Source organism: Barbus barbus (genome assembly GCF_936440315.1).
Source record: "Barbus barbus genome assembly, chromosome: 17".
Classification (NCBI taxonomy): Eukaryota; Metazoa; Chordata; class Actinopteri; order Cypriniformes; family Cyprinidae; genus Barbus; species Barbus barbus.
Genome location: NC_136745.1, coordinates 29,161,571 through 29,183,654, shown reverse-complemented (window position 1 = coordinate 29,183,654; position 22,084 = coordinate 29,161,571). Strand labels below are relative to the sequence as shown.

The following is a 22,084-nucleotide window of genomic DNA, read 5'->3' as shown; positions in this document are numbered from 1 at the left end:
GTTATATTTTATTTCCGTAAGTGTTTAATTTATTTCAAGTAATGAAAGTGTAATTTTTTATGGTTTTAGTTTGATCACGTGAGCTTGATTTAATGGAACAGACATTCTTGCTGGAGAACAAAGCCTTAAATGTAAGTTTTCTTCTTTTTTTCAGGTTAAAGAGTTCTTTGATGATAATTGCAATCTAATATGCATTTATGGATAATTACACAAAATCACGGATGCTCAGCTGACAATAGTCTGTATTATAACTCTAATTACATCAATCAAACTCAACATTTGTCGAAGGAAGCCTTCAACAAGGACAAAAGTGTTTCATTAGGAAAGAGCACACAAAGACAAAATTGATTCAATGCTTGTCTAATTATCATTATTGGGTTATTCAGAGTAGTTTGAAATAGTGAGTGTGTGGATCACAGGCAGAAAATCCATCTAATTGTTTTTTTTTTTTTTTTAAGTCTTCTTTTGAACTTAAAACTATTTTTATTTTTAATCAATGCTATTTTGATTTTGTTTTTTGCTTTTTTCAAATGTGCATTTTCTTTTTGTGAACCGTCAGAATTCCATAACACACGCATAATCCTTTAAAACCCTCTAAAATATTTCATAGAATGCTATGGTATTACCATAGTGGCATGCATGCCCAAATAAAAACACTAGTGTCATGCTTCTTGTTTGTGTGCATTTGAAACATTGTTGCACCCTAGATGTCGCTGTGCTTCCCCGTGTGAATACAGCACGTTGCTCCTCCAGATTCCCATAATGCCTCGTGTTTACCTCCGCTCTGACAGCAGCGATACTGCTCCCTGGCTCTTCTAGTCACCCGCTGGAGCCCAGCCGATCTCCAGCAGTGCTGCACGCGCTGGAACATCACCGTCCAGCGAGACGAGCCCAGCGCAGCGCAGCAGCCGAGCACCGGAGACTGTCGCCGGCTCTGGAGTGTTTATGTTCGCGGCGGTGGGTTTGGACACTTCCTCGCTCTTCATCTGAGGTGAGCGCTCCTATCAACTTATACACAGAGAGCTCGTTCTCATGCATTGCAGACCTGAAGCCTAAGTTTATGCTTTTCCGTGTTATTTCATGTTCCGCGCTGCGCTTTTAAACACTAACATGTCTCTTCTTGTCATATTTAAGAAAGCGAATGCAAGGTGTACGGAATCTATTATACTCTTCTGTAAGTAATGGACAGTGTCTTAATGTTTCTGGGCATGTTCTCTTACATAAAACATTATTCAACTACAAAATGCTACTTATAAGTGCTACATTTATAATAAACTATGGTAACTTCAAGCTATTAGCCACTGTTACAAAAAAAGGCAAAAAAAAATTGCGGAAATGAAATATCAAGTTCATTAACGTTTTAGAGAAGAACAATAATTATAGAAATTGGTGTAAACTATGGTTACCTTAAATGATAACACTGTGTCAAGCTAAACAGTTTTACACCCCCCCCCCCCCCCCCCCCCCGTTACGCCATGAGTATATGATTCGTAAAGCGAATCGTTCTTTTGAATCGGATCTTTTAATGAACCGGTTTAAACGTTCAGAATGATTCGTTCTGAATGATTCGTTCAGTAACCGAGACAGGTGTTTGATTCGTGATGCGCTGAGAGCCGATAAGAGCATCGTATTGCAATTTTATTAACATGATGAAATGAATAAATAATATGAATTGTTTTAATAATGAACTTTTTATTAAAACGCCCACACACTTTTGTGGCCAAGAGATATATTAGTATATCTTTGGTAATTATTAGCATATAATTGAGAACTGTAATTACTATGCGCTGTATATTTAGTATACATGATTTTGTTTAGTTGAATCATGATTAGCAAAATTAACTGAACTGGCACGTATGCAATTACAGTAATCATCCTTATTAATTCCAGTTATTAGTTATATATATATATATATATATATACATACATGCATACGCACACACACATATATATATATATATATATATATATATATATATATATATATATATATATATATATATATACATGCATTCATACACACTCACACACACACACACACACACACACACACACACACACACACACACACATATATATATATACATACATACACACACATACATGCATATATATATATATATATATATATAGACATGGTTTAATGGAGAATTTTCTTATTACTCAAATTTCCAATTTTTCTTTTCCTTTCGTGATCAATTTAACCTGAGCTGAAATATTATAGCACAATTACTGTATTAAGTTTGACAGTTTCAGTCTCGCCTCATATTTGTTACATTTGCTTTGATTAATTTAGTCTTAGTGCTTGTTGACTGTAAACCTGAGTTAGAAAGCAATTATAAATAATTAGTTGATTTGTGGGGTATGACTGCTGACAGTTAAGCACTAAGATTGGTATTTGGGTAAATGTTCACAGTGAAGCGAAGTGATGCATTTAAACTGTTGTTAAATATGCTTTGATCATCTTAATATTCACGCCAGGTGTGCTGGTAGAAATGGGCTCTTGGTGGAGCATTAATTGAATCACTCCCTGTCTCGTTGTTGTCCTCTGTGCACTGTAGGTGTTCAGTGTTTCTGGAGTGCGGAGCGCTTGGAATGGCGCAAAGTGAGTGAGTGACAGGACTGCAGCAATAACACGTCTGTATGATTCACATGAAAAGCTTTGTATCCTAGCAACACAAGAGAAATGCACAACCACCGGCGGGTATCAGTGCATGACAGTTATAGGCCTCGGTTTCAATAAGACGATGAGCGGCCAGTTTCTTGTGTGAACTTATCAAAGTTTGGGTTGTTTAGACTCTGCTCAGTGGGAAGCAGAGGTAATTGTAATATTGTGCAAACCACAGCTGTTTTATTGAATGCCAGCTCTCTGTTGCAGAACAGTATCGATCGAAAGCAGTGCGTTTTACACTTCTGTCATTCACTTGTCTTTCTGTCAAAAATGCAAACTTCTTAAATCATCTCTTAGAAACTTTAAGAAATGTTGTTGCGCCTTTTCATGCAGTTAAAGTTATGAGGACTAGAGCTTTAAATTTTTTTACAAAAGCACCACAAAAATAAAATGGTCCATATGATTTTGTGCATTATGTACAAAGTCTTCTAATGCCATACGGTAATTTCTGTGTGATAAACAGACTAAAAATTCAATCAGAATTCATAGTGATGCTCCAAAGTGATTTGTTTACAGTTCATTTAACCGGAAACTGAAACACACAGAAAATGGTAATTAAATTTGTGTAATTGAGCTTGTATGCTGTTGAGGGTGTTGTGTTTTCAGGTGATAAATTCAACCAGCCGTATTCAGTTTTGTGACTGATATCTTAACCGAACACTTTTTGATATTGATACTTTAGTATTTTTGGTTATGATGAAGTGTCCACACAGCTGACATATTTGTCTAGTGTATCCATCCTCGTACAGAGGTTATGATGCAATATAATGCGATACTGGAAGAAAATCTGTATGTTGCAAAAATGTCATAAAAAAACAAAACAAGATATATATATATTTACAGAAAACAGATATACATACAAACCATATATATTGTTAAATATTCTTATTGTATTGTATTCTATATCGTTACGATCAGATACTTTCCTAACTGCTTATTTTCTTATGGCTGTCGTTTTTGTTGTGTGTTTATTTCGTTATTGAGTGGAAAGTGTGAAGCATATATTTTAGGGCCCTTTGAAAAGTTTTTTTTTTTTTCAGATTCTATTTTTCCCTTTTTTTCATTTTAAATTCTTTTGCACTCCGTTTTAATGGTTCAATTCACTTTCGTTAATCAAAAAGCATGTCTAATTAACTGAAATCATTATTCAGTTTTATTAAATTTATTAAAAGAAATTTGTTAAAAATGTAGTTTGTAGGGCCCTATGAAATGTTGTTATTTTTTTCATAAATTCTGTATTTATTTAGTTTATTTAACCATTTTTTGGGTGTGTTTATCATTTTAATTATTTTTGGATTAAATTAAATTTAAATAATACTCAAAAGCATCTGTAATTAACTGAATTCATAAAAACATCTTCTTTATTTACAAAAATAGGGCCATATGAATTTCATTTTTTTTTTTTTTTCTGTTGTGTATTTAAAAAAGAAAAAATTGAGGAATGTTTCCCGTTTCAGATGAATATTTTTTTTTAAATATTTGACAGAATAAGTGATTTATGAATCATTCTTTGGAGTCAAATATTTTCATTGAATCAGTTGAACTTTTTGAATGATTAGTCAGTCTGGTTACCCAGTTTACCGAAGGGGGAAATGATCAGTAAATAATACTGGCATAATTTGGGTCCATTTCTCACATAATCGCATGAATTCTAAAGACTTAAATTCTAGTGCACAAGTAATACGGACAGCTTTTTTGAGTTTCATGCACCATTTTATGAGTGAACCTCACACAGCGATGCTTTCGTTTCATTCCAGCGTCTGTCTTTCTGTTTTATCCCAGCATCTCTTTAGCCCTTCATGTTGTGTTTCTCCTGGTCTGAGATGGCTTTGTGACCTTCCACAAAACCACTAAGCCTCTCTGCCTTCACTTCATATAAGGTTTATCAGTGCTGTTGAAGGCATTGTATTCCTCCGGCTGATGCTTTGAAAGCGAAGCGCTGTAGTCTGTTCTCGTAGAGCTCAATTTGCTGCTCTTAACACTCTGTGCAGCGAGGACTTAGATTAAATCCTGGCTTAGTTCCTGCGTAGTCTTTGACTAAAGTAAATAGGGGCTCAGCAGAGAATGTGTTTATTTCCTTACGCTTATTTGATATTCGGCTGTTCGAGAGGAAATTACTGGAGTATTTAAATGTATCTTTGTGTATCATTTTATCCCGCCTTATAGCATTCAAAAAGATGTTTAATGGCGAGAGAGATTTAATTCACATTTACCAGCTTAGAAGAACTATTAAAATGTTTACGCTCAATATATATGGCTCAATGCAATGACTGAAACCGGTCTGTAAGAGCGCCACAGAATCCAGTATTTTTTGCTCTTTCAATCTAGATTGAACGTAAAGAGGCATTTCTCATCATGACGCACTAAACGCACACATACCCGTCTCTAAATGAAGGACGTTCACACAGCTCAAAGGTTGGAGCATGAAGGATGCTCTGGTTAGTCAAGGGCAGAGCATCCATGAGCACTCATGGGGCTTTTCTGTTTGTTTTGTTGCTTTATGTTGTATTTCGTTGTCGTTGAGAGATAGCTGGTGTCATTTGAATATTCTTTCAAGCAGAAATGCACTGTCACAAAACTCGCTCCCCTCTCTCTCTCTCTCTATCTCTCCGCACAGAAATAGAAATGAGCGAGCGTTTCTCTTTTGACATTCCTCTGATAAGGTAATCAATGAACCATGGCTGGTCATTGAGTGGAAGGTGTGTGTGTGTTTAATACTAAAAGCTTCCTGTCACTGACAAATTCATTGTATGAATTTGCTGTTCCTCATTTCATTGAAGAAGCTCTTACATGGGGAACCATTTTTGACAGCGTAATTTAACATTTTAAGACAGAATAGACTTGATTGCTTGATGGAATCACTAATTAGTTGTCTAGATATTTTCAGGGCCTTGATAGCGGTATGAAAAGCATGCATTTATCATTTATTTAGATTGCAAAAAATAGTGGCATTTGGTTAAGAAAAAAAAAAGATGACACTTCAAGCAAAAATGTCAAAGTTTTTATCAATTACTAACAACCATTTAGATCAAATGTGTTTATAAGAATAAATCACAGACAGAAATCAACATTTTGTTACAAAACTAAAAAGTCCAGGAACGCTCTTCTGAAGCTGAATGGAAATATTGGAGCAAATATCGAATGTAGGTAGTTACAGAAACTCAAGAACAGCAAGTCTTAAAACAGCTTGCATGCCTGAAACTTTGAAGTGTCTGAAAATAATTGTCAGATGGAGAGAAGACGTGAACACTGACCTGCTGCTGAGCAACACAAATAAAGCATACACAGAAAAAGCAACTGGCATTTCAAAAAGTAAGTAACTGTTCAGTGGGCCTGCTTTACTTCTTTTAATTGATGAAGTTTGGTTTCTGCTGACAGCTGCAGTGGTGAATTCATAAAATGCTGTCAAATGCTTTAATTTGGATTCATCTGATTATTTCTTAGGCTTAATCACAGCCATGCTGATGTTCAGCTTGATTATGAGTGTGATGTTGCTCTAACAAGACATAAATAGGACTCAGTCTAAGGTGCATTTTAAAAGTTGAATTTCTTTTAACTTGACAATGTCTCAAAAATGACAAAAAAGACGTCTGTCTAGTGCATGGAAAAAAAATGCACTGCAAGACAACTTGTTCTTTTTTTTTTTAACCAGCCTTTAATATGCTTCTGATATTTATACAACAGAATCTGAAAAATCTGGTTAATATTGAGTTACAATTTAGAAACGATATTGTTTTCGCCAATAAAATAAAAGAAATTGAAAAATAAGGCTTTTTTTGAGGCAAACAAATATAATTGTTTTTGTTGTTTTATTAGGGGGTAAACTATAACCTGGAAATGTCCTGGAAATTCTCCATTGCTGGCTCTGCTGCTAAAGATAAAAATGAAAAAAGTGTCTTTTGACACATTGAAATGTTGTAGAGTAGATTTTACTTTAAAACGACAAATGTAAGATCTTTTGTAGTGCTGCAATGTAAATGTCAGTCGGGCGACTGGGAATATTAATGAAAGCAGAGGTTTCACTGAGATGACACTTGTGCAAATATGTCTAAGACGAGACATTTATGAGCAGACCGCAGCAGAAACGTTCTGAATCATTAAACACAATCAATCTACGGACATTCAGCTGCTACTCTGCTTGTTTTGGCTTGATCCCGGATTGACCTTTTTTGATTGCTTAAAGAAATTACTGGGCTGTTATTTCTAACATTTGTGAAATAGTAGGCCTCGCAGATGTTGAGTTGTTGTCAAGACTCACTCAGTTCATGCATTTGTGTTTTCAAGTGGGGATTCCTAATTGCGATCGAAAACATTGAAACATTACAGTTTGTTCCGGACTGTTGAGGATTTATGCTGCTGGTGTGATTAAATTATGCATGGAGTCTATGTGTAATCAAGACTTCTTAAACAAATCAACTGAGCTGTGCAGTGTTGCATTTTTAAGGATGTATCCCAGCTGTGAGCTGGAATATCATAGTACGGCTTCATTTAGAGAGAAACTAGATATTACGCATTTTTAAAGTGAGACTAGAAGTGGCCTAGTTTTATGATGAATGTTTCCTGCTCTCCTAAAGTTTATTTTTTGTCACATTTGTCAGCCAATTAAAGTGCAAATCCATTAGAAGACTTTGCGGAAATGATGAAAAGGTAAATCTGAAAAATTGATAAGATCAGGTGCCTGTCGTTGGAAGTGCTGTTCACTGATGAAAGCTTCACCGTGAAACCCCTTTCCTGCTACAAGTAATGGCCATGCAAGAAAGTCAGTCTGATGCCCGTGATCTTGCATCGTTACTGGTTGGATAGACTTCATCTCCTATTCTAAAGTATAGCAGAGAATAAATGTCAACTCAACCAAATAGGTCTATAAGTGAAATCTGCTGCAATATACATATACATGAATAAAATCTCTTGAAGTTAGTTCTCCAAAGTTTGCATGCCTGTAACTCAAGAAGTTTTATATATATCTTAATGGCCTATTAGATTTTGGGTCTTAACAAACTTTCCTTCCGGCATCTTTATTTTTAAGGCCCCAGATGGTTCAGTTCCAGAGATATGGGGATCTCAATGCACCTCCATGTCCAGATTGTTGGATAATAACCAGTGGTCGAAACCAAAAGGTTTGGTTACAGCTGATACTTATTGTTTTTAAAGGGGAATATCTGAGGAATAAATAATGTTGAAACTAGAAGGCCTTTTTCCCATTTTTGAATGGTCACCATTGGCATATGATGCCACAAAGACTGCTAAATTCAACAGATTTTACTAGTAAACTAGACATACCAATCTCTGTGTAAAAATAATATAATAATGCCATCTTTCTGAAGGGATTTTTAGCATCCTGTAATTTGGCTCTGAATCTAGGTGAAAATTTTCATTTTGACACTCCACTGCAAAATAGGGGATAATTCAGTAAATATACATAAATGACATTTCATATTTTGGCTTTTATCACTATGCATGTTTATCATCTGAAAAAATGTTAACAAAATCAGAAATTTGACCTGGGAAGTTTCTGAAACTTGGTTGATTTGAGACAGAATGACCCTACTGTCTAAAAGAGGATAGTGGCAATTTAATAATATGCAACTCATTTTGAATTGTATACATTTATAAAATGTGATAAAACACAAAACAGTAGCAATGGTTTCTTAATGGTTAAACTAATAATCATATTTTTTTTCTTAAAAATGATAATTCCTAATGTTTATTAAAAATATAATTCCTCATGATTACTTTAGATTTCATCAGAATTATTGCATTTTCAAATAAGCACAAATGAAGAGAATGCCAAATTGCATACTTCATCTAGTTTCCTGATGTGTTATAGTTATCATATGAATTACCACACTATAGGCCTATTTATGAAAACTGGTACAACAAGAATCTTCTTTCAAAAGCTGAACCACCGAAAATTGTTATCGTTGTTCAGTGGGCTATATCGAATGTCACTGGGCAGAAAGTATATCCGTTTAAGATACATTTTCTAATTGGGGGATTTAAACTCTTGACATTTGGCAACCCCAAGCACAAAAGCTTGTGACGGCTTGCTACCAATGCAAGATAATGACAATGTCACACTAAAATGACATTTTTTAGAATAAATAACCAGCGAGCAAATATGCTTAATTAATCTTGCAGAGCAGAAATCATAATCACATTTAAAATACGATTTATAGGCAGCTCTAACATTTTTGGCCTGAAAAGGTGCTGTACGCACAAACTCACATTAGTATGTACGACAAGATGGCACTTGTAAATGCGTTGGCCGAGCATTTGCATTTGTATGCTTGCACAGAGTGTATCTGGCTGTAGTTTGAGAGTACGACTGTCCAAGCAGACCAAAAAAAATCAAATCAGTGGGTGGAGTAATGTGATGAGGGTCCTTACTGCAGACTTGGACACATTTCATGTGGGCACGTTGAACATATGTGGTTGGTCGACTTTAAGGAGTATTTCCCCCGCAGACCTGTCCTCTTTTTAAAGCTGCATTTTCCTCCCATGATGGTTTCGACATCACTTCCATTACATCCAGTGAGTGTCAGAGCTGAGGGATTTCAGACGTCTTAATCACATCAATATGAAAGCAGTGCCATGAGAGGGGTTCTTCCACTAGTTTGAGACGTGCACTATTTTGAATAATATAAACTATTGATCTTTTAAGTGTTGTTGGAGGAAGAGGACAGCATGGCTCAGCTAAAGTGGGACTTTTTTCATTTGTGTCTGCTACTGATAAGGATACAAATATTTTGATATGCATTTAGAATGTACAAATACATTTTGTGTTCAACCTTTAATTTAAATTTCAAAATGTTTAGTCCATTTTAACATCCAACAGGCAACAATCTGGAATATAAAAAGGTATATTTCACCCAAAAATGAAAAGGTACTCACTCTCAGGCCATTCAAGATGTAGATGAGATCTTTCATAAACGCTTATTTTGTTTACTATGTTGAGAGTTGCTGAAATGGCGTTTGGTCTCATACTGTACTGTATCTTGTCAGTGTGTACAGTTGCTTGGCCATTTTTAGTGATTAATAGGAAAGTGGGTTCAGCTGAATTCTAGCAGTGATTTGTTAGATGGGTATAAAAAAGGTTATTATACCGCGGCAGCCCTCGTGTGAAGCCCTCTTAGTGTGGATTATTGTGATGTTTTTAACAGCTGTTTGGACTCTCATTCTGACGGCACCCATTCACTGCAGAGGATCCATTGCTGAGCAAGTGATGTAATGCTACATTTCTTCAAATCTGACAAAGAAACAAACTCCTGAGGGCCATGAGATCAAATGATTTCATGTGTGGGTGAACTATTCCTTTAGTCAGATCACTTATTAAAATAATAGCACATCTCTCTTCAACAAGCTGCTTGATTCAAGATATCATTTATGTTTGTGCAAGATGAGTTACATGCCAAAATTGAATAGGGTTAGAGGTTGTTCAAATCCCTAACCCTTATAAGCAGTGCTAACAGTGATGCTTCCCTTAATAAATGTTACTGCTATATCTTATAGGGAAATAATAGAACAAACGCAGTTCCCAATTAACGTGTTTTAATTATATTTAACACATTTATTTCCTCATTCTCAGCCTTCAGAGTTTTTCGTGGGTTTTTAGTGCTTGGGGGTGGTGTTGAGTTGCTGTGATATTGCTTTTCCCTGCTTTTACTGTTGTTGATGTGCCTGACAGGAGAAAACATCACACCCTGACCTCAGTGGAACGTGTTTTGAAAGCCTTGGGCCACACATGCTGTCCTTTGCAGGCACCGTTTATAATGTTTTAAACAATAGCCCCATTTGGCAGACATTTATTTTCTGTCTCGGCTGGTGTTTTATTTGTTCATCTTCTGGAACGGCCAGTAGTGTCTCTCATCACAATAGATTGTTGACCCTCAAGGGCAGTTAGAAAATAAGAGAGATGTAGATGGGAATTGATGTCAGCGTCACCGATCAATAGGGCTGTTTGGTAGTCTTCATCTGCCCATCAGAACAGGCTTTGCCTTTGATAAACGTACTCTTTGCATTCATGTTAGTTTCATATGTTTTTATACGATTTTCAAGAAAAGTTCCAATTGAATGACTCTAGTAGATGACAACCGCTAAGTAAAAAGTACTGTAATAGCATTTTATTGTACTTTTTTAAATGTTTAAATCATTCTCCAAACAATAATTATTTTTATTTTCAAATATTGTGAATTAATTTATAAATATCAAATAGTTCAAGTCAAGTTAAGCTTTATTGTCATTCTGCTACATGTGTGGACATACAGTGGAACTAAATGTCGTGTCTCGCAGGACCACGGTGCTACATACTAGTTAGACATAAGATAAACATACAACAATGCAAGTATAAGATAAACAAAAAAAAGAGCATCTGACTATATAAATACTATAACTACTATACCTAGTTGCCTAGACATACACAAACTGAGACTGTACAAGAACTTTACATATATACTGTACATGAAATTGTGCAAAAGGATAGAAATAAAAATTAAAATTGTATATATATTTCGTACATTAAATTGTTGTGCAGATTAAGGAGAGATTTTGTGGGAAGCAGCGCATAGTGCAAAAAGATTTGTAGTTCAATGCTCAAGTAAACTTTTTTTTATTGAGTCTTTGTAGCAGGGTGAGTGTTCATAGAAAGTGTCTAGTGTGCATATAGTGGAGTGAGTGCGTTACTACATGTGGTTTGTATAGCCCAGTGTGTAGCACACTCAGAATTGCACTTAAGAAAAGTTGTCAACAGTATTAATGAGTTGGGTGAGTGGGGGGTCAGAGGGGGACAGGGAGATTGGAGTTAAGAGCTCTCACAGCCTGTTGAGCAATCTGACAGAGCGAGCTTTGATACTCCGGTACCTTCTACCTGATGGTAGGAGCTGGAAGAGGTTGTGGGAGGGGTGGGTGGGGTCTTTCACGATGCTGGAGGCCTTGCTGGAGCATCGTGTAAAGATAATGTCCAGGATGGAGGGGAGAGGGGCACCGATGATCTTTGCGGCAGTGTTCACTGTCTGTTGTAGGGTCTTTCGGTCAGCAGCACTGCAGTTCCCGTACCAGACAGTGATGCAGGTGGTCAGTACACTCTCAATGGTGCCTCTGTAGAAAGTGGTGAGGATGGGTGGTGGGAGACTTGCCCTTTTCAGCCGGCGGAGAAAGTGGAGGCGCTGTTGTCCCTTCTTGTTGAGTGACGTGACGTTGGTGGTCCAGGTGAGATCCTCTGAGATGTGCACCCCCAGGAATTTAGTGCTACCGACTCTCTCCACGGTTGAGCCGTCGATGGTCAGTGAGGGGGGGGGGGGGGGGGGGGGTCAATGGAGTTTCTCCTGAAGTCCATCACAACCTCTTTTGTCTTACTCAAATTGAGGGACAGGTTGTTAGCACCATACCATTTCGCCAGCTGTGCCAGAGCGTTTCATCGTTGTTGCTGATGAGGCCTACCACAGTTGTGTCATCAGCAAACTTGATGATGTGGTTGGAGCTGGACTTGGCAGTGCAGTCGTGGGTCAGAGAAGAGCAGCGGGCTGAGCACACAGCCTTGTGGGGCACCTGTGCTCAGTGTTGTAGTGCTGGAGGAGTTGCGGCCGACACGGACTGACTGAGGTCTTGCAGTTAAAAAGTCCAGGATCCAATTAGAGAGGGGGGTGTTAAGGCCCAGCAAGTTTAGTTTGTGGATGAGCTGTTGTGGGATTATAGTGTTGAATGCTGAGCTGAAGTCGATGAACAGCATTCTTACATAAGAGTCTTTCTGTTCCAGGTGAGTAAGAGCTAGGTGGAGAGTGGTAGATATTGCATCGTCCGTGGAACGGTTTGGACGGTATGCACACTGGAATGGGTCCAGTGTGTTTGGGAGACTGGACTTGCTGTGATGCATGACTAACCACTCAAAGCACTTCATTATGATTGGGGTCAGTGCCAATCTGGTCTTTATCTGAAAACTAAGTGTTTGTAAGAAACAAATTAATCGTTTTTACAAATTAAGACGTTTCAACTTTAAACTGTCACTGGCCTAAATAAGTGTCCATAATCTAAAATAACGCTTCCTCTAGTGAAAAATTAGATATTATGGATAGGGGAAATACATGCAAACACGCCTCTTTTCACTTCTCAAGCCATTAATTGATGGACTGGAGTGGTGTGGATTACTTGTGGATTATTGTGATGTTTTTATCAGCTGTTTGGACTTTCTTTCTGACGGCACCCATTCACTGCAGAGCATCCACTGGTGAGCAAGTGATGGAATGCTACATTTCTCTGTTTTGATGAAGTAACAAACTCATCTATATCTTGAATGGCCAGAGGATGAGCCAAATTTCAGCAAGCTTTCAGTTTTGGGTGAACTATTCCTTTAAGTGTTTTTGAATAAATATATTAGCTGTTGACAAAAAAGTGCTTAGTTCAAATGGGTAGGCATTTTTTTTTTTATGGTTCTTTTGACCCTTGGTATGAGCAATACACTTGCGAAAGCGACGCTTGTTTTAGCCAGCACTAATAATGATATTTATAGGAGCCACGTTCATTGTTTGGACACTGCAGCTCATCAACACATATATATAGGCCGTGCTTTTTAATCAGGGATCTCTTTTCCCTGAAGAGTTGTACTTGAGAGCTTGATAATTTATGCGTTATAGCCATTCAGCCGCAATAATCCTTATCGGGGTCTCAAAGAATCACCTCCTGTCATCTCAAGCGAGAGCTCCATGCTCTAATTGGCCTCCCACTGTATATTGCAGAGGCGGCGTGATTGAGCAACAGAGCGATGACTCTCCCACTGGTCTTTAAGCCATGGCACCTGGAAACCGGAGCGGTCAGGTAGCGCCATTATATTCACTCCACGAAATTCATTAGAGTTCATCCTCGGCCGAAATTGAATCGTGCAATTTATCTTGCAGTCATTCAGACATCTATTTAAAATTTCATAAGTTACAAAGTTCATGCTTGATAAGATGAAGTTCACAACAAAGTAGTGTGGGTTTTTTTTCAAGGTGCAGTTTCACAAACTGGAAATAATAAGCTTTGTGTGCCTGACATGGCAATCTGCATACATCTCTTCAACGATGCAGACGTCTTTGCTTACAGTCGTGCTGATTTGTTTGCATTGGTGCTGTGGAAATATGTTGGTGTGCAGATAAAGACATTTATCCTGCATTGTGCTTTAATCGCTCGCTCTCGTTCAGCGTCAAGCTCCAGTCTGTATGCTGCTCTTCTTTCAGATCATCTTAAACTTGAACATGGGTAAACTTTTCTTTTGCGTGAAATGGGAATGAGGAAAGTGACTGTTGTCGATCCCTAGAGAGATCTAAATATAGCAACATTAAAAGACTCATTCTTTCAAACCCTGAAGGAGAAGTTCACACAGATGCGACGTGTGGGTGCCTTTACTATTTTTAACAGTGTCATTTGAATAACAGGCCTATATCTTCATACTTGGAAATTAATGTTTTGACATGCTTCAGGATGTGGATTATCCAGATTGATATATATAAGGGGGAAGGGAAGTGGTGTGTGGCTAAGTATAGTGACCCATACTCAGAATTTGTGCTCTGCATTTAACCCATCCAAGTGTACACTCAGTAGTGAACATTCACCCGGAGCAGTGGGCAGCCAATGCTGCGGCGCCCGGGGAGCAGTTGGGGGTTCGGTGCCTTACTCAAGGGTCTCACCTCAGTCGTGATATTGAGGGTGGAGAGAGCACTGGACATTCACTCCCCCACCTACAATCCCTGCCAGACCCGAGACTCGAACCCACAACCTTCGGGTTACAAGTCCAACTCGCTATCCACAAGGCCACGACTGCCCTATAGACTGAATTAATTCTGTGAAAATCATTTTGAAATCAGACATTGCATTACTGTGGATATGGTACTTTAAAATCTTTTAGCAGGCTCCTCCCCCTGGTGGGCGGTGTCAAGTTTCATGTTACAAAAATGTATTACAATATTTTATAATCTTGACAAAATGCATATCAAAGGTCTTAACATACCATATTTGGCAGCTATTGGTGATAGGAGTAATATTGTGACAGAAATTCATACATTTTGTTACAGAAAAATGCATTTAAAAGGCTATTTTGTGTGTAAGGCCTTAATAAAATTTCATAGAAACCTTGATTTTGATATCAACTTCATATTTGGAACATAACTCATTTAGACGTATGGCTTTGATTTTATAGCAATTTTAGATTACAAAATATTTTGTAAAATACTTTATATAAAAAAAATCTTCTTAGTGCAGTACATTTTCTTTATGGTAAATTTAAACCTCTTCAACTTTTTTGTACTTTCATTCTTTTTGACATTATTTATTTATTTTGATTATTTAATTAAAAAGTCTGTATTCCAAAGCATACATGGTGCTTTTCTTTAAATTTACTGACATTGTAGAGCATTTAATGATTAGGCTGTGTATTTATTTGAATGAAACCGCATCAGTTTGGTTTAAAGATTTTAAATGTACTTGGGTTTGATTGTGTAATTGCTTTGAAACGACAGCAGATTTTAGACTATTATGCACAGTATAGACTAATAAGCAAAAGACTTTTGCATTCATAGTAATCTCAGATCCTTAAAGCTGATTTAGGGGCTCTCCTCTCAGTTTTGTGTAAAGTCAGCTAATCAGATTGGAGCAGGATAAGAAATGTTTCTTGAGCAGCAAATCAGCATCTTAGAATGATTTCTAAAGGATCACGTGACACTGTAATAATGTATGGCATTATTTCACTAATTACTACTTTTACTGTAAGTATGATCAAATAAACGTGGCCTCTGGGAGAATAAGAACCTTAAGCAGACTTTTGGCTGGTAGTGTACATCAGGTGTTTAGTGACTGCCTGAGGCTGAGACTAGCATGGTTTGTGCTCTATCATGAGCCTAATTTCTTGAAGGAATAGTTCATCCAAAATTGAAAAATCTGCCCTCCTTTATTCGTTCCCATGTTTCTCCAAAGCTTCAGAATGTTGTTTCGGATCAGTCTTGAGATGTCGGATGGAAGAACAGTTTGTGCCTCCAGTGAAAAAGTCAGAAAAGTAATCTGAACATTCAACAAGTTTTCGTGATCAAGTCAGCTAGGGGAAAATGTAGAAGCAGAGTGCTGAAAACATCCGAATCCCTGTCTTGAGGTTGAGGGATTCCAGATAGGCATTATTTTATTAATAAGGAACGGCAAAGGATAGAGCTCGAGCTCTGTGGGCTTCTGTGAGGATTCAGACAGGTGCCTTTATTATAGTTTTTTACTTTTTAACAAAGCTTGATGATGAGTTAAGTGAGCATTTTTCATTTTTCTGTTATGTAATTAATATGTCCAGTTGTATCTTTTTTTTTTTTTTTGCATCTTGAAAGCTGTAACAATCTGAAACAGATAAAATGTCAGTGTATCACTGCATTGTAAAATAAGTTTTGTTAGGTTTAAGACCGCAACATCAACCCGCAGAGTTCATTTCAGTTCGAAAATTGAATTACCAGCCTGCTCCTAACATGATTGAGGGGCTGTCCGAGCTCTCCCACCCATAAACAACAAATATTTCTCATGGACAGTAAATCAATGTGAATATTAGTCACTGAGGGATCCAGACCTTTATTTTGGTGATGAATTCTGAATGCAGTGACATGAAGCGACTATGACTTTCACGGCCTGCTCTTTTTTACGATCTCGTCACGTGATGTGGATCAAAAGAGAAAGTACTAACACAACTATCATAATCTTTCAGCTAAGTTTTTAAAGCTCTGTGCTCTTCAAAAACACCTGGAAAATCAAATCCGGAGAGATAGGAGGATATCTTTAGCCCCTGCAGGCAAAACAGCTGACTTCATTCACACATTTTATCATGACTTTTATCAGCTCATGCAAAGTGTGAATTTCTTTCTTCTGTGGCACCGTTTTTTAGAATCACATACTGTAGGTCTTTCCCGTACAATGATAGATTGCAGTGATCGCAGCTATTAAGCTGACAAAAGAAAATCCATGAAGCTTTGTGAAGAATGGCTTTGTTATTTGGTTGTGATCTTCTCCTTCAGTGAGCTGTTAACACAAGAACTTCTGCAACATTGAATCAGTGAGTTCATAAAAATCAGTCCAATTCATGAAGGAATCATTTCAGTCTGATTTGTGAACCATAAAACAGTTCTTTCTGGGGGAAAACAATCTCCTTTTGTGTTTTGTGGAAAAAAATATATAGGGCCTTATGAAATCTGTTTTATTTCCATTTGATTTTTTTCCAAATTCTTTTTTTTTTCCCTTTAATTGTTCTGGATTACATTTTTTCCCATTTAAAATGATCTGGTCTTTGTTTTAATGGTTGAATTAAATGTGTATATGTTATCAAAAAAGCATGTCTAATGAATTGAAATCAAACTTGTACAAGTTAACAGCAATTTATTAAAATCTATAACAGAAAATGGCCCTATGAAATACATTTTATTTTCTTCTAAAATTCTAGTTATTTTTCACTAAATTCTGTGTTTTCTGTTGTATTTTTTTCTGGAATCTCTGCATTTTCTGGATTTCAATAGTTTATTTAAATTTTAATAATTACATTTCTTTTCCTTTTTTTCAGAAATTCTGTTTTATGTACATTATTTTTCTTGTAATCTATCTTTTGGTGGCATACAAAGTGCTGCACAACAGAGGTTTACTCTTAAAATTAATTAAGAATTTCAAGTTAAACAGAAGTTTTCTTTTGACGTTATATGATATGAAGAAGTTTTTGATGAAATGAAATGGTGATATGCTTGTGAAGTGACTCAGAGCAGCTCTAGAGATGTTCATGTATTTATGTCCTTGTTTAGCGAGATGATAGACGCTGAAAGCACTGCTAGCTTCATGCACGCTTCAGTAGGGCCCTAAATATTGGAGCATTTGGTTTGGAACAACATGAAGATGAGTAAATAGCAACACCATATACTAGCTGAAGTTGGTATTTCAAATAACACACTTGTTTATACTGATTTGTAGTGCTCCATATTAGAGCTGGGCGATAAAACGATAACGATATGTATCGCGATAGACACGTGAACGATATCAATAAAAAATGTGTTCGATAAAACGTTCGATATTTTTTATTCTTCGTCGGAAGAAAACAAAGGCTGCGAAGCAAGTTTGGTTGCATTAACAAAGGCACTCACTCTCTGGTAACCTAGCAACGTAGGGAGTGACACGCTAACAGCCAATCATGTAACAGTATCACGTTTGGTTGCGCCATATCGTTGTCTCGTGTCTAAGTGCGCACGCGCGGCTGAGAGTGCACGTCTGCAGCCAGACCCTATTGGCTGGTCTGCTGGATTCCTCTTCATAAGCAGAAAATGAGTGCCGCAGCGAGCGAGGAAATTGTAGATAAAAGAGAAAGTCAGCTCGCCAGTATGGCAGTTTTTTGGATATTATAAGTCTGACCGTAGTCAGACCAAATGTCGTCTGCAAATTATGCAAGACCGTCGTCCCCGCCAAGACTGGTAATACCACGAACTTGATGTACCACCTTAAAAAAAAATCAATAATTATCGATATCGACCGATATGAAACACTGATATCGTGATACAGTTTTCAGCCATATCGCCCAGCCCTACATATGTTTATATGTTCCACCATGCCACTTATCAAACTCGTGCAACTAAACATTACCTATTAGTGGCATCAAGATAGATCCTCTTTTCATCCTCCAAATGTTTTTTTTTTTTTTTTTTTTAACGAGACAGCATTTCGATTTTCAATCTTCAAACCATGATCGAAGGAAACAGGTCAGTTTGGCGAAAAATAGTTCTCATATATCCACCGACTCTTTTTACTAATGCCAAATCTGTCTGTTTGACACGTTGTAAATGTATTCACCCCTCACCCATATGTGAGGATTTATTGGATTTTGGTATTTTCATTTGTGATGCATGTGTGGTCATCCGTAATAGCCCCGTACGGCTGGTGCCGTTGTCTCTGAGGGGCCAACTAATAGCGGCTGGGATCAGAGCTGAGGCACGGGGGATTGCAGTGATTTAGAGACGTCTCATTTTGCGCTGCTCTCCACAATGACTCTCTAAACTTTGTCGGATTAAATGGCTTGGGTTAAAAGCCCTGAAAAAGTAATTTAGCTGTTTTCCACAGGCCGTATGCTCTAGGGTCAGGAAGAATGTTCTTGTCAGACCATTTTTATTATGGCAGCGGTTTCCTGTATTATTCAAACTTGGCCTGCACACATTGCAGGAGATGTTATTTTAAATCTATACAGTGCAGTGGACTAAACAAACACCACAACATTACAACCACCTGCCTAATATTGTGCAGATTCCCCTCGTACTGCCAAAACAGCTCTGAAGAATTAAAGATGGGGTCCAGCAAGTTGTGAGGTGGGGCCTCCATGGATTGGATTTGATCCCAGCTTAGATGCTCAGTCGGATTGAGATCTGGACACTTTTGGAGGCCAAGGCAACACCTTGAACTCTGTCATGTGCTCAAACCATTCCTGAGCAGTGTTTGCAGTGTGGCAGATACGTTATCCTGCTGAAAGAGACCACTGCCTTCAGAGAACACTATTGCCATCAAGGTTGTGCATGGTCTGCAACAGTCTTTAGGTAGGTGGTGCATGTCAAAGTAACATCCACATGGATGCAGGACCCAAGGTTTCCCAGCAGAACATTGGCCAGATCATAAAACTCCCTCCGTTGGCCTGCCTTTTTCCCACAATGCATCTGCTGCCATCTCTTCCCCCTGTAAACAGTGCAAACAGACCGGGCCTCCACCTGATCTAAAAGAAAATGTGATTTATTAAACCAGTCAATCTTCCTTTCTTGCTCCATCATCCAGGGGCTCTTAATTAACATTTTCTTGTTAACACTCTTAAAAATAAAGGTGCTTCACGATGCCATAGAATAACCTTTTTGTCTCAATGGTTCCATAAAGAACCTTTAACATCTGAAGAATCTTTCTGTTTCACAAAAGGTTCTTTGTGGCGAAAGAAGGTTCTTCAGATTATTAAAAGGTAAGAAAGAGATGGAACCAAAAAACCTTTAAGCACCTTTATTATTAAGAGTGTGACTTGAGAAAAAAGTTAAGAATACTTTGTACTCTCAAAAATTATTTTCTTTATTCTTAAGATTGTTCTTAATACAAAACTTAAGAATTAAATTTCTTGAAAGGACTCTTCTTAAAAATCATCGTAAATAACTTTTTAAAGTTAGGATAGCCTCAACTTAAATCCCCAAAGATTGATTTAATTAATTTATTGGGTTAATTCAAATTAATTGTTGTAATGAAGTATTGCAAACTAGTTCTAGCTACACACATATACAGTCATGGCCAAAAATATTGGCACCCTTGGTAAATATGATCAAAGAAGGCTGTGAAAATTAATCTGCATTGTTAATCCTTTTGATCTTTTATTTTAAAAATTCACAAAAATCGAACCTTTCGTTGGACAATAAGAATTTAAAATGGGGGGAAATATTATGAACTACATGTTTTTCTCTAATACACATTGGCCACAATTAACGGCACCCTTTTATTCAATACTTTTTGAAACCTCCATTTGCCAGTTTAACAGCTCTAAATGTTCTCCTATAATGCCTGATGAGGTTAGAGAACACCTGACAAGAGATCAGAGACCATTCCTTCATCCAGAATCACTCCAGATCCTTCAGATTCACAGCTCCATGACGGTGCTTCTTCACTTCTGTTCACCTCAATCATTTTCTACAGGGTTCAGGTCAGAGGACTGGAATGGCCAGCAGAAGCTTGGTTGTGTGCTGTTTGTGTTGTTTTTGAGGATTGTGTTTAGATTATTGTACGGTTGGAAGATCCAAACATGGCCCATTATAAGATTTCTAACAGAGTGAGTCATTTTATAGATTTTTTTTATCTGTTGGTAATCTGTTTTATCTAAAAAGCTCATGTTTTAGTTTCATCTGACCATAGAAGCCAGTCCCATTTGAAGTTCCAGTCGTGTCTGATAACTGAATATGCTGGAGTTTGTTTTTGGATGAGCTAGGAGAATTTTTCTTGAAACCCTCCCAAACAACATGTGGTGATGTAGGTGCTGTTTGACCATTTTTTTTAAAAGGTTTTCTGACCCCGAGACTCAACTATTTTCTGCAATTCTCCAGCTGTGGTGCTTGGAGAGTCTTTAGCCACTCAAACTCTCCTCCTCACCGTGCATTAGGACGATATAGACACACGTCCTCTTCCAGGCAGTTTCGTAACATTTTCTGCTGATTGGAAATTCTTAATTATTGCCCTGATGGTGGAAATGGGAATTTTCACTGCTCTAGCTCTTTTCTTAAAGCCACTTCACTAATTTGTGAAGCTTAGTTATCTTTTGCTGCACATCAGAAATATATTCTTTGGTTTGTCTCATTGTGATGGATGATTAAGGGAATTTGGGCTTTGTTTTCCCTCCTATTTATATTTCTGTGAAACAGGAAGCCATGGCTGGATAATTTCATGTTCATAATCACCCTGGAGATCTCAAAATTGTGAAAATTAATGGGAATATAATTCAGAGATATTTTACTCATAAGAATTTCTAGGGGTGCCAATAATCGTGTCCAACGTGTATTTGAGAAAACCATTTATATGTGTATATATATGTATGTATATACACACACACACACACACACACACACACATATAATATAAATTGTTACATTAATTTCCATTGATTATATAGTATAAATAGACCTCAGTCACAATAATCATCATACTGTTGTGTACTTGGATGTCTCTAGAAAACATGCAGATTTTAAAACGTTATGACATAGTGAACTTACTGCATTACATTAAATGTGTTGTTGACTCTACAGTCTTTTATTAAATATATAGTTTATATATGGTAAGTATGCAAACAGTTAACTCTAGTGGCTGTAGTAACCTATTTAACCTGCTATTAATCAGGGTGGCAGGCACACTAAAGGTAAATGGAAGGGCTGAAGCCGTTCCTTGTAAATCAACACTTAGTAATCAATGTTTAACTCTTAGGTCTGATCCGTGAAATAAATTAACAATGATTACATCATAGCTTGACAGGCGTGTGTGCGAATAAGATTAGCTGCTCCGTTAAGATCTTACCTTAGCATTGTCTCATTAAACTAGTGTCAACCTGATATTAATGTGAGTGTAATTAGGACCGTTGCTAGATGCACTTGGGTTGTAACCGACCGACGCCAGAATGTGCATAGTTACTGGATTTTCTGTCATAAACTCTTCAGGCCCAATCAATTTTGATTAACAGGCTTGCATAAAAATGAAAATCCTAGAGCCTCTTTAAAACGCTCTCAGAAACCATAAGCATGGCCATTATTGCCTTTCTCATTATTTTGGCTGCAATAAATAAATGGCGTATGTGTTAGCAGGCTATAGAACCCCATTACATTACAGCCCTCGGTGCTAATTAATTAGCATGTATGTAGGAGAATTTGTTTGTCAAGGTACAACGGGTGTGCAGTT

At 37.3% G+C, this 22,084-nt stretch overlaps 1 protein-coding gene across 2 annotated transcripts in view; it reads left to right on the top strand.

Moving 5' to 3' along the window:
• Window positions 1-759: 759 nt before the first annotated feature.
• The window catches only part of LOC306883396 (ecto-NOX disulfide-thiol exchanger 2-like), a 249,548-nt gene continuing 228,223 nt past the window's right edge, over window positions 760-22,084 (top strand). The window contains exon 1 of one of the 2 annotated variants that reach the window (XM_079438612.1): window positions 760-991. The gene's annotated coding sequence lies outside the window, so the exon portion shown is untranslated. The remainder of the gene's footprint in view (window positions 992-22,084) is intronic. The other variant, XM_079438609.1, reaches the window with a different exon arrangement.